The sequence below is a fragment of the Leopardus geoffroyi genome, chromosome A3 (assembly GCF_018350155.1).
Source record: "Leopardus geoffroyi isolate Oge1 chromosome A3, O.geoffroyi_Oge1_pat1.0, whole genome shotgun sequence".
In the NCBI taxonomy this organism is placed as follows: domain Eukaryota; kingdom Metazoa; phylum Chordata; class Mammalia; order Carnivora; family Felidae; genus Leopardus; species Leopardus geoffroyi.
The window spans coordinates 82413595-82426804 of NC_059336.1; the positions used below are offsets into that span (position 1 = coordinate 82413595).

General features: G+C 36.2%; 1 protein-coding gene across 4 annotated transcripts in view; it reads right to left on the reverse strand.

Moving 5' to 3' along the window:
* Nucleotides 1–13210, reverse strand: part of SERTAD2 (SERTA domain containing 2) — a 116840-nt gene that overhangs the window by 102360 nt on the left and 1270 nt on the right. The gene's annotated exons all lie outside the window — the stretch shown is intronic.

The following is a 13210-nucleotide window of genomic DNA, read 5'->3' on the forward strand; positions in this document are numbered from 1 at the left end:
ACATGTGAAAGGAGCTGCTGCGAAACCTGCCGATGCTGAGAAGACAGGCGCGTCCCTGTACTACCAGGTTTTCATGCTCAGCTGGGAGAAAGACAAGCTGCATCACCAGCAGAGTCCACGACTCAGTCCACGATAAAACTAAATATATGGCTGATTACAAATTTTGTGACAATCAAGCTTTTTCGACCATAACACAATCCCAATAATATTCTCACATGACCCTGTGCTTGTGTCCAGCTGCAAATTTTTAAAAAATTACTTCTCAAAACTCAAGTGGACCAGTAAGTATCCCCAAATACTTTGTGACTCAGTCACACAGCATACAGCTAAAGATGGATAAACTGAATGGCATAATGCTCAGTATGGCTAAATGGACTCATGGCCCTAAAACTTTCTGTGGTACTGGGTCTTTCAGAAATAATAACAAAAATGATTCTCCAAGTATAATCCCTTTTCTGAATAATTTTTTAAAAGCTCCTGTAAAGGGGCACCTTGGTGACTCAGTTGGTTAAGCATCTGACTCTTGGTTTCGGCTCAGGTCATGATCTCACGGTTTCGTGAGTTTGAGCCCCATGTCAGGCTCTGGGCAGGCAGTGCGGAGCCTGCTTGGGATTCTCTCTCCTTCTCTCTCGACCCCTTCCCTGCTCGTGCTGTCTCTGTCTTGTTCAAATAAGTAAATAAACTTTAAAAATAAAATAAAATAAAATAAAATAAAATAAAATAAAATAAAATAAAATAAAATAAAATCTCCTGTAAATATATTTTTTCTTAGCTGGGCAAGAATTTTTCACTGATCATGTTGTGATTCTTGTCAAAACAAGAACTCTATATGAAAAGTGAAACGATAAATGACTTGGGACAAAAGCAGTTTGCCCTTAGAATCTATTCCAGACAACTTTAGACCCCATACATAAGAAGCTCCAAGACAGAATATAGAAATGATAGAATCAGAAAAGAAACAAAGACAAAGCTCTGGCAATTACTCTATCATTAAAGTCCTGGGTAATAAGAGATGGATAATGCATGGCTCTCCAACCCACTATCACTTACATTTTTGTTCCATTCTCTCAAGAAGCACAGTTGAAACATTTCTCAGTAGGGAGGTAAAAAAAAAAGTTGAGTCAATCCCAACTGCTTAGCCTTCATTGGTTTTTACGTGCCTGACGGAGTGTCTGAAGACAGGAATACATGCCAATCCAACTACTAATCCCAGCAATTAGCATGGCCAACTGTATAGCTATGAACAAATGTTTCCTACATATGACTGTTCACATCACGGCAAAGCCAGCCTTATTCTAGTTAGGAAATTAAATTTTAGTTTGAGCTTTTGGATCTTGATCTTTGCTTTCATTTCATTTCTTTTTTTAACACTGGGTAGTGGAAATAAAAATAAAATCTGTTATTAGATGGGAAACAACAGCCATTTCACTTTTCATTTTAGCCTCTGAGCCACTGGTAGCAAACCTTAACTAAACAGTAAAAGCATGTGTTACACAGCAAAGGGAATCCTGTCCACAAAACTTTCCGGAAAGGGACTAAAATTAAAAATCTGCCCCAACAAAACAAAGCTTCGTAAGTTATAATCATATATCACCCTTTTTAAAAGTAACTAATTCGAGACAATGCAATACAAATTTCAAACTTATTTTTTCCCCCAAAACTCTAGCACTTTTAACTAACGTTATGGCCACAGTGTCCCTTATCTGGCTTCTTTAATAAAATTATGATCTATATCAGAGTTCTGCTTTGATTGTGCTGCTTCATAATTAAACGTATAAGAAACATCAACACACATTTAAATTGTTCCTTTAAAAACATCTCTCTGGCTGAAATGATTCATGCCAGCAGAAGGTTTGAATTATGATGGAACCACTCAAAATCTGACCATTTTCAGTATTCAAAGAGCTTACTAGACCAATAGATACCTCATCAACAAAATTAAAGACAAAGCAAAAAAACTGTGACTAAGACAGGATAAGCCTAGGTCCAGCATCTTCCAAGTCAGGAGAGACACTCGGCTTGTCACTGTTCTTCTATTCCCTAGCCATGGAAGTTGGCAGGAATTAAATCTTCTACTTGAGGGGTCAAGAAGGAGCAGTAGCTCCCCTTCAAAAGAAATCCCATCGTTTAGGGAGAAAATTCAAAAACAAAGTGATGATCTTCCCATGTGATTGGGCTGTAATAATTTTGCAGAACTTCACAGGTGTTTCAGAAGTGCTTTAGAAATTCCATAGGGAGAAAAATATGACAACTCTTCTTTACATATTTTGAAAAAGGCATGCCTGAACAAAGACCCTCCAGTGTTCGCATATATCAGAAAACATGACTTTGGAAGATGACTTTCTCACAGTGGGGAAAAGAAGGTTCAAGACCAAACTATCAAAAAAAGATCTGCTGGTAAACAAGATTTTTTTTTTAGAAAGTAAGTTCTGGGGAAACCAGAGTGGCTAAATGATGGTAAGCCTAGATTTGCCCCACGTATCAAAGACCTGGTCTATCCTGGACAAATAAGATACTATGTTTCAAATATAACATTTTATTTTGTTGACTTTTTCACAGATCATGGTGCACGTATTTTAATAAAAGGGGAAAACCTATTTCAACTTTTTTGTTTTTACAGGTAGTGAAATTAAAGATATTTTTTGTTCACATTGGATCTGGATCTTGATCTTGATAAATATGTACCCACTGACAGTTTCCCTTCTCTGGCTTTGCAATAATATAAAGTGAAGTTGAAATATATAAGAAAAAATAAGATGAGCCAAAATAGGTTAATGGAGGGTATCTGACAAATCTGAAAAGTTCACCTAAAATGTTTTGCCTAGGGGTGCCCGGGTAGCTCAGTCAGTTTAGCGTCCAACTTCGGCTCAGTTCGTAATCTCACGGTTCGGTTCGTGAGTTCAAGTCCCATGTCAGGCTCTGTGCTAACAGCTCAGAGCCAGGAGCCTACTTCAGATTTTGTGTCTCCTCTCTCTCTTCCCCTCCCCCACTCTTTTTCTCTCACTCTCTCTCTCTCAAAAATAAACATTAAAAATATATTTAAAAAAAAAAGTTCTTCCTTACATGCTGAGGTGAGAGTATACAAGAGAGACCCGTTAAGGGACAATCACTTACACGTGCTTACTAGTAGGCAGTGCAGCAGTGTCAGAAGTTTCTCGAGGATGAAAAGGAGAGGAAAAAAAAATAGAAATTCCCATCATTAAATTATCGGCTTTGTATTTGTTGCTTTACCTATTTCATGTCAGTTGATAACCACAGAGATAGACATCACTGTTCCCATTTTACAGCAAAGAAAACGGATCTGGAGGAGTACTGGACACTGTTAGTGGTACCCAAAGTCCATTCTTCCCTTCTTCTCCTGAAGAAAACCCCATCCCAAGGTACTGGTCTGGAAGTGGGCAGAGATGTCCAATCAGACACAAAGACAGACAGCCCACACCTGTGAAGAGGTTTCTGACTGCCTCTGAATACCGTACTGTATAGATGTGAACCACCTTGAGGAAGAAGCCAAAACAGAAGCTGGAGCCAACAAGGCATCTGGCGCAGTAGAAAGATGCTAAGTACCTGAACTACAGAACTGACCAACATGGAGCCTGTCCTGCCTCTGGGTTTCTTGTGAAATAATAAATTTCCTGATCACTCCAGTGAGCCTGAAGGTAGTTTCTGACACTGTCCTAACTGACACAAGAGTTTTATTTCTCCAAGGTCACCAGCAGTAAGTGGCAGAGCAAGTGTTTGAACCAACACTGTTCTGGCTTGAAACTGGGCTTTTTCCACTAAACCACACTGTGGCATGAACTTTGACAAGTGTTTTTTCTCACCATACGATCATGCGATGTGAGAGCTAGGAAGGATCTGACTTCACCATATGTAGGAAAATAAATACGTTTACCTCATCAAAACGATTTAAGCAAACACAGAGGAGAAACATATCATTGGCAAGAATTCCCAGGATTTCGTATTCTGAAGAACTTCTCATTTCATATGCATTTAATTTTTAGTAGAATATGAATTCACATGCCTTTAATAAATGGAATTGAGCTCTTAAAGAGCATTCTAAGTTATTGTTAATTTTCTTAGGTGTGATAATGGTATTGTGGTTATGTAGGAGAATGTCCTTGTCCACAAGAGAGGCATACTGAAGTATTTAATGGTAAAGAGTCACGGTGTCTGAAACCTATTTTCACTGGTACAATAAACTATTACATGTAGCGAAAAAGAGAGAGAGAGTCATAAAGCAAATTACTGAGTTTAGGTAGAGGAAATATGGGTGTTCACTGAATTATTCTTCCAAGTTCTCTACATGTTTGAAAGTTTGAGTGTGGGGGAATATGATGCAGAGACAGTGTGGATGTTACTGGAATAACCCGGGGACTTTAAAAAATACTTACAGGAAGGCCTCACCCAGGATTGTGGCCTAGGCACAGGTAATTCCAACGTGTACAACTGGTATGGTGGAAAGAGCCTGAGCTTTGAAGTCACAACTCTAATAGTCCCAATCCCAGAAAGACAGCTCTGAAAATTTTTCTAGGCTATGTTTTATTCATGAAACATTGCCAGTGTTTTAAACTTAACATAAGCATTAATCCAACAATAAAGAAATTTCCCTCAGACACATACTGGGTGACACAAGAAATATTCAGTTAATAGTAAACCATCATTTTAATGAAACATATATTAAGCCTTCTGTGCATGGGGCACGAAGAGTGGAGTTGACTTAGTTCTTCCTAAACAAATCTATTCATAGAGTCTATGGCTCAACATGCCAAAAGTTAGTTTACAAAAATGAAAAAAAAGAAACAAAAAAACAGAGAACAATATTTAAGAAGAAGCATTAAGTAATTTAACCTCTCTTAAGAAAAAAAAAAAAAAAAAGGTCTTACTAAAATCATGTTCTTTATTCCATGCCAAAGATGAGTCATAATCTGTTAAACTATAAGGAAAGGAGGATTTCTTGAAAAACACACAACTCCAATTCTCCAAATTCAAATTTGTGTAATTTACTTAAAGATACTCCAGTGAGCCTTACATACGGAAAAAAGCTCTCTAAGGTCCCATATCTAAATTTCAGCTAGAGCAGAGGCCTCCTCAGTTCTATTTGTCTTTCTTAAAACATATGTGTCTGGGGTATGGGATAGAGGTGAATAAATGGTAGATAAAATAGAGATATAAAAAACAAATGACAAACTTTAAAATATAATTCCTATAATACGGATTTTATCTTGAAAATACACCTTATGACCTAGGTGGCTTTTTAAAAGTTTTACTGATATACCATAAATGCACAGATTTAAAATGTATAATTTGGTAAGTTCTGACGTATGTATATATCCCTAAAACCATCACAGCAATCAAGAAAATGAACATAACTATCCTAGGTGGCCTCTGAATCAAATAGAAGTGTGATGATTCTTGCCCAGATATAGTTTTCAGGAAAAGAAATCCTTCATAGAAATTGTTATTTGAAACAACAACCACCACCACCACAAAGAAATCTATATACAAGTGTCCAAATAGTTTCATCAACAGACAAAATACACATTGAGGCTTTGGATTTTTTTTCCCCCCAATTTAAATCTAAAAGACAACAATGGATGTTATTCCATCTTAGATTTAGGCCCAAATAAACAAACAAATATACTCTAAAAACAAAGAGACTCTTAATACTTTCAAATGTCCAGGGAAATGAAAACAAAAGTCATGGGCACACAGCATTGTTTGAGAATTTAAATACACACACATATCAGGAATTTTGGCTAATTGTGAAGCAAAATAATTTAGAAAGATTGTATCTACATATTATAGCAATACAGACTTCCTAAATTTGGCAAATTAGCCCATCTCACAGGCAGAGCTATTTCAGGCAAAACTAAGGAAGAAAGAGTGCTCTCCAGTAACCGCCAAAAGGCTCTTTCCTCCCTTCTTGGTGCTTCTTCTGTTTCTCAGGGAACACCCCTTCTTTACAGGACCCTCGTTAATATATCAGTCCTCCCAAACCTATGGAATAATTTTTGGCCTCAAGAACCTGAACCATGTCCATGGTGTGTCTATATACATTCCATTCTCAAGTGCAGAGTTTCTGCTTCCAGCAGGCATAGCTAGTGAATGCAGTAAATGGCTAGGATGTATGCTCTATTCCCTTTCCTTCCCCTTCCTTGCTGAGCAGTTGCAGTAGCTGGAAAGGGGACTTCACTACCCTCAGGTGCCTAAGGCACAAAGAAGGCCTGCCAACCATCTTTGCCCAAAGTGAACAGAAAAGATGGATTCCCATGAAGACGAGCCAGGCATGTCCACTTGACCTAGGACTCAGCTTACTGTAGCAGCCTACAACAGACTTCCCATCAAGCTAAACCCCATATTGCCTAATACAAGAGATTTAATTTTCATGTGGGGATCTTTTGTCTCCCCAAATGGACTGTGAACACCGTTATGAACAGGTGTGATGTCTTACTTGTCTCTGATACCCCCAAGTACTTGGGACATGTATTAAGTATTTATGAATAAAAATTTAAAAATAAAAATCATTATAATAGATTATATCATACTAATGCTATTTGTACTGTAAAAACACTTAGATATATCTACTTTAATATCTGAGCTGGAAAGGTACACTTGAGGGTTTTGTTTGTTTAGGCAACTACATGGTTTTGACAATCATGGAAACAAAAAATTAGTTCTTTACATATACTAGACAAAGCAAACCTAAGATTTTCTTGTTAATTGTGCAATATAGCCAAGATGACTACATTGCCATTGTGCAATTTTCAGTGTTACACATTTTTTTCAGGCTCTGTCACAAAGAAAACAAAGCAAAGGGAGAAAACAACTTTAAAAGTATAAAGAAAACCAAGGAGAAATTTCAAACAGTATCCACTGTTAGGTTTCCCGGGGTTCATAAATGAGGATGATTTCATGATTTCTGGTGGAAACATCCAACAACATTTTAGGTGTTTAATATTTCAACTCAAACTCAACTTGTACATTCAAATGGAGTTTCGTTTTAGGAGTTAGGATTCCTTTTTTTTTTTTTTTAATATTTGTTTATTTATTTTAAGAGAGTGAACGGAAGCAGAGGAGGGGCAGAGAGAGAGGGGGAGAGAGAGAATCCCAAGCAGCCTCCATGCCCAGCACAGAGCAACAACATGGGGCTTGATGCCACAACCGTGAGATCATGACCTGAGCCGAAACGAAGAGTTGGACGTTCAACCGACTGAGCCACCCAGGCAGCCTCAGGATTCTTTTATACCAAGTCGAAGGACATAAAATCCATACAAAGGAATCTTACTTTTTTTTCCAATCGTTATTACACAATGTTTAGTTATGACTACTTCACATAGTAAATAAAAAGCTCTATACACACCAGAATGGTTTGGAATGTAATTCCTACAAGGACGAGAATATTTGTCTCTTTTCTCCACTGCTGTAATATATGTGCCTAGTAAAAGTAGCTGGCACATAGTAAGTGTTCAATAAATATCTGCTGAATAAACTGAATAAATGAATAAATAGAAGCTAGGAATGAGATATAGGTGTACAAAAAAAAAATCAAGTTTTTTCTATGAGGTACAGATTTCATAAAATGCAATTTCTGGAAAACTCTCTTATTTAATCAACTCTAAAATGCAGTTTATCTAATCTTATATTTTAATTGTTTAAATAAAAAGTAACAACGGTCTGCTTGTTTTCTAAATCAAAAGGAGGAGTCATTTTGTTTAATCAAACTGAAAGGTTTCCTACTACTGATGTCTGAATAATGCCAGGTATTTAGAGAAACTATTAAACATTCACTCCAAATCAATGGATTTGGGTCCTTAGGAAACTTTCTACTCAAGTGATTTTTATGTAAATCTTTTTTGTTTAAAAATACATATTCATTTTCATACCCTTTGATTTTCTGGGTGAAAAGAACCCTTAAAAATCAAAACAAAAGTTAACTCAAAGGGATACGTTTCATTTGAGTTGAAGCCATGGAAGACAATAAAGCTGATGGTTACTTTACTAGGAACCATTAATCATTCAACAATGGTGAACCCTGGAAAACCTCACAGTGGACATGGTCTGATGTTCTGTCTGGTTTTAAGGAGTTAACAACAAAACAAAACAAAACAAAGGAGCTGCTCTTCCCGTCTGACTCGATGTTCTCAGGCCAGCCACCCCCGAGGTGGTCAGGTGGCGACGGTCATTGCTGAGACAGCTCCAGGACTCGCCAGCGCACTGGGTGCGGAGCGGAAGGAACACAACAAAGCTTGGATGTTTAGATGTTTCAAGGTAACGTGGACAGAAAAATGCTGTGGGTATCCTCCAATGAAAGAAATTAGTAGAAAAATAGTAAATAATGAACACATCACAGTTTTCCCTTTTCACCATCCCACATAAACTAAAACTTGGTTTTAGGTTTACAAAATGGCCCCTGAAGTTTTGCATAGATAAGATGATCAGAGAGCTCCTCTGCTGAGATAAGGCAAATTTTATAGGGAGAAAATTTTACATTTTGCCTCAGTCTCATAAGAGCAGACTGAACTAAGTGAAAACCCCTACTCCATACCTTATGCAGAGGCAAAGGCAAAAGAGAGCTAAAGAAAAAACGTGCTGTGATGGGGGAAAAGAAAACAGATGCAAAAAGAAGACAGAGCAAATAAGAAAGATGCTGCATTAAAAGACACACAAACTCATGTGGAAACACTAAGAAAATCGAAAACAATGGTAGAACAAAGGGAAGGGGGTTGCGAAAAACAGATCAAGTTTAAATAAAGGATGGGCTGTTTTAATCATTTTATTTAATATGTTAAAAGTAAACATTCAGTACTACAGAGTTATACAGACCACCACCCAAGATTACAAACATCAATGTAGACTTTAAATTCAAAAGTGGAAAAGAAATCTGATCGTTCCAAGTTTCCATCAGTTGGAAGCTGAACAATAAGGACAAAAAGACAATATATTTTTAAAAGTTGCTTTCTACTTAACAACCTTGCATTTGAGGATCATTGTTCCCTATACTTAATATTAAATGGGATGAATAATATTTCTCGTATGTGCCACTCATATGAATAGGTCTCACTCTGAGTACACTAGAATTTCATTTCCACTTAAAAAAGTGACATCGTGAGGTTGTGACAACTCTTCTCTAATAACCAGAGAGGAAACGCTAAATTCAAAGAAACTTACATAATGTGTTAACTCCAGCTTTTGACTTTTAAAGACTGTTAACTCACTTTTAGGGACAAGAGGGAAAAAAAACTACTTCATAAAATACAGCCTTTCCACGTGTGTCTTCACTCACCTTCCTAAATAAAAGATTAGCTGGAATACGAGAAATCCTCCAGGCCAGTATACATATTCTGAATTGTGCACATTTCACTGCATTCGAGGTATAAATTAAATGAGCAAGGGAGGGGTCCTGCAGCCGAGTAATCTTTTTGAAATTTAAAAGTAAATAATGTGATTAATTTTTCCCTTTGGATATACTTCTAATGGAATCTGATGTATCTGAACTTTTTTTTTCCTGAAATGCACGTGCAGGTTTTACAAGTTTTAACCTAATAAAATGTGTTATCTTCTCAATACGTAGTTTATTCTTCAACATCAACATCTGCTATAACCCAGGATAAAACAAAACTCGGTGTTAACATTAAAGTCCCATTCAATTAAACCAAAGTTCCTTGCCTCTTTAGGAGTTACCTTGCATAATCTTGTGAACACACCAATAAGAAGTCTCTTCAAATATAAAGTTAAAAGGAAAAACGCCCTTCAGACAAACAAGCTAAAAGGTTACAATTTTTAAATAATGATAAACAAATATCCATTTCTAAATCCTAATGTTTATTTTGTATTTGCTTGCAACTTGTCCTTCTCTAATGCTTTTAAAAAGCACTTATAACCCCTGCAACGTTCTCTCTGAGTGAGGGCAGGGTAACTGCCTTCTCTCTTCCCGCTGAAAGGATAAGAACGTGAACAGTAGTGGAAATGAAGTGTACCGCTCAAGGTCACGTGCCAATCAGTAGCACTGCTCAGTCTAGAACTCCATGGACCTCGATTCTAAGTTTGTCAATAGATAATGCATATATTATTTTCCTCTCCTTTGGATCACTGACAAAGCACACAGTTAAGCATTTTCCTAATGTTAGAGGACAAGGATAGAAATCACAAGTCCTAAAAGTTACTTCTATCTCTCTTTCCTCTTCTTTCCATGCAATTCTTCATCAGAAACACTGCTTCTTCAAAAGGTGGAGACATCACATACATCTGTAAAATGCTAATCAATATTCCAATGCCTTCACAACAGTGTTAAAGAAAAGAGATATGAGGTGCGGAAACAATGTCATGCTAAAATGTGTCAAGTGAAAACAAACCACTTTGCATCTCACAGACCAGACCCTTAAGTGTAGTTTCTCAGTGCCCATAACTTAATGTTTTTAAGTTCCATCTGAGATTGGTTGCTTTAAAAATATATGAACAAAAAAGGGCAAGTTTACTAAATTGTTTTAGCCAATAAAAATGCAATATATTCAACTAAATTGGGTAACTGAACAAAGGATCCACATTGTAGTAGATGGTTCACATTTTTGAAAAGTTTTAACAATGTTATGAAACACTATACACTTCTGAGTAGATTAGTATTCAGATTTCTTTGCTGAGGATATCTCTTTCATGAAAGCTATTTCTTGCATTTTATAATTTCAGAGAGCACAGTAATTAAACTGCATTATATTGACAGGTAAAACAGAATGATTCTATAAATGAAGCAGCTGGAAGGTCCCATCAATTTTGCTTATTTAAAAAAATATATTCTCCCATTGTGTAATGCCTATTAAATGTGCAGTCAGGTTTAAAGTTTAAGTGTTTTACCTCCTAATTACATATACCTCCTTTATGATTCCTGTTACACTATTTACTACAGCTATTTCAAAAGTTAATTATTTATTAAGACTGCTCAAGAGAGTCTCACTCTTGAATGGAAAGAGAAATAAAGCTTTGGTCCTTAAGGAAATGATACTACTTTATTTTCACAGTGTTAACTTGAAAATTTTTCTTTATTATTATTCATTCTGAAGCCAATAACAACATCTCATCATCATCTGGGACATCCAAATTAGAATCTGTATAATTCATGTTAATTGCAATGACATCCAACTTAGTGGCAGGAAAGTGTGGGAGTCAGAAAGTTTTCCAATAAAAAATGGACATGTCAGATAACAAAGAAAGACATTCAATATGTACTTTTCAGACTATTTTAAGTTTAATTTTCAAAACGAGAAATGTTTCCTTAATAAAACATAAGTTTTACTATAATTCCCCTTATTTACTCTCAAGTTACAAAAATAATAATTAAGAATGTAAAAATTCAATTCAGCAATACTAATAATAGCATTCTCCACAGTATCACTTATAAGGTCATTCAACTACTCACAAACAACTTGAGAATAACAGTATTTAATTCACTACACAGCATTCATTAAGCTTCTTTATATATCCAACACTCTGCTAGGCACCAGAGATTAAATTATGAATGATACACTATTCTTACCCTCAAAGAGTTTTTTCTGTTTAGTAGAGGAGAAAATCACAGGTAGCAGCAAATGTGTGATAGGTACCATCATAAGAGAGTTTTACATTCTGTTATACAGTCATACAGTCTGTTATGTATATTTAAATGAAAGAGTGATCAACTCATCTAATAACTAAATTTCATAAAGACTCATATAAACTCTGGTTTAAAAGTATAAATTCAATTAAACATCATGCATATGGATAGGAATTCTGCATATTTCATGACGGCTATAATTCTCTATCGTTACCAAAATTTATTTCTAAAAAATATAGTCACCCATGGTTCAAGACAGACAAGAAACGCTACACAGAATTAAATTCGAAAAGATGCACCAAACACTAGTCAAGATCTTTGAATATATGAATTCATTCCGACCTCACAATAACCCTATGAAGCAAATGCTTCTATTATTCCCATTTTACAGATGAGGCATCTGAAGTTCACTTGACCCTGGTCACAAAGATAACAAGAGGAAATTCTGGGACCTGAACTAAAGACTGTGGTTCTGAAGGCCATACTCTCAATTTCTACACTAGACATCCTCACTGCAGATGGTGATGATGAGGGACAACACCCAACACTCTGTGACAGGCACTCTCTTATTTACCTTTACAGCAACCCTTTGAGGAAAAGTCATCCTTTCCATTTACAAAAGAAAACCGGCACAGACCGGGTTTGAAACTTGCCCAAGGTCAGACAGCCCTCAAGGGTAGGCGGCAAGATTCAAACGCAGGCAGCACAGCTCCACCGTGCTATGAGGTCTCTCAGTGATTCAGTCTTAGATTCAAGAAAAGGGCCCAAGAAGAAATTTATTAAACAATTCCAAAAGGCTTTGTGTAAGTCTTCCTGAAGCACTTTGCAAGGTTTTGGGGCTTATGACAAGCACTTCCTTACGACAGCATTTACATTTGAGTCAACATTACTACTTTGGGTTGATCATAAACACATTTCTGCTCTTTAAAAAGAAATCTCTGTAGAAACTTGGCAGATTTCAGTACAGGAACAATCTATTCTTTAAAATTAAATTTAGTAACAACTTATTCTGGTTAGTCTGAAAGAGAAAGAGAGAATGAACTACTAAGAGGCCTTTCTTATACTTTAATATTTCAAAACATGTTTGGTTTGGCCTAATTTGAATCTTGTGGACAACTAGACCAGACCTTGATTCAAAAAAGGTACTACCATTTTTAAACAGGCTGAATTCTCAAAAGTGACCTCAGATGCCAATTCAGAGTAACTATTTTTCATAATTTTTCTTCTATCTCAAATTAAATATTAAAGATCCATAAGGCAAGATTCTCATAAAGCATACATGGGCAGCAGGTAGGTGTACCTTTGAACCACCCACAACCAAGAAACCAATTAAATTTTACAAAATTCCATAGCATGACATTGTTTAAGAGCAATCACGTATACAAAAGACAGATATCAAAAGAAAAAAAAATCCATATTTATCCCACTGTGCCCAGTGCCTGAGAAATAAAAAATTCTGTGTTGTATGCCTCGCTTGAATAGAGGGGAGAGAAAGATGAAGTGTCAAGCTGGATTTCCACCTTACCTTGCACTCCTCCAACAGGTTCAAAGACTTCATAGTCTTTAATACTGAGATCATTTTTTTTTTCAAAAGGGAACCCATAAAACTATTTTAAAATAAAAATA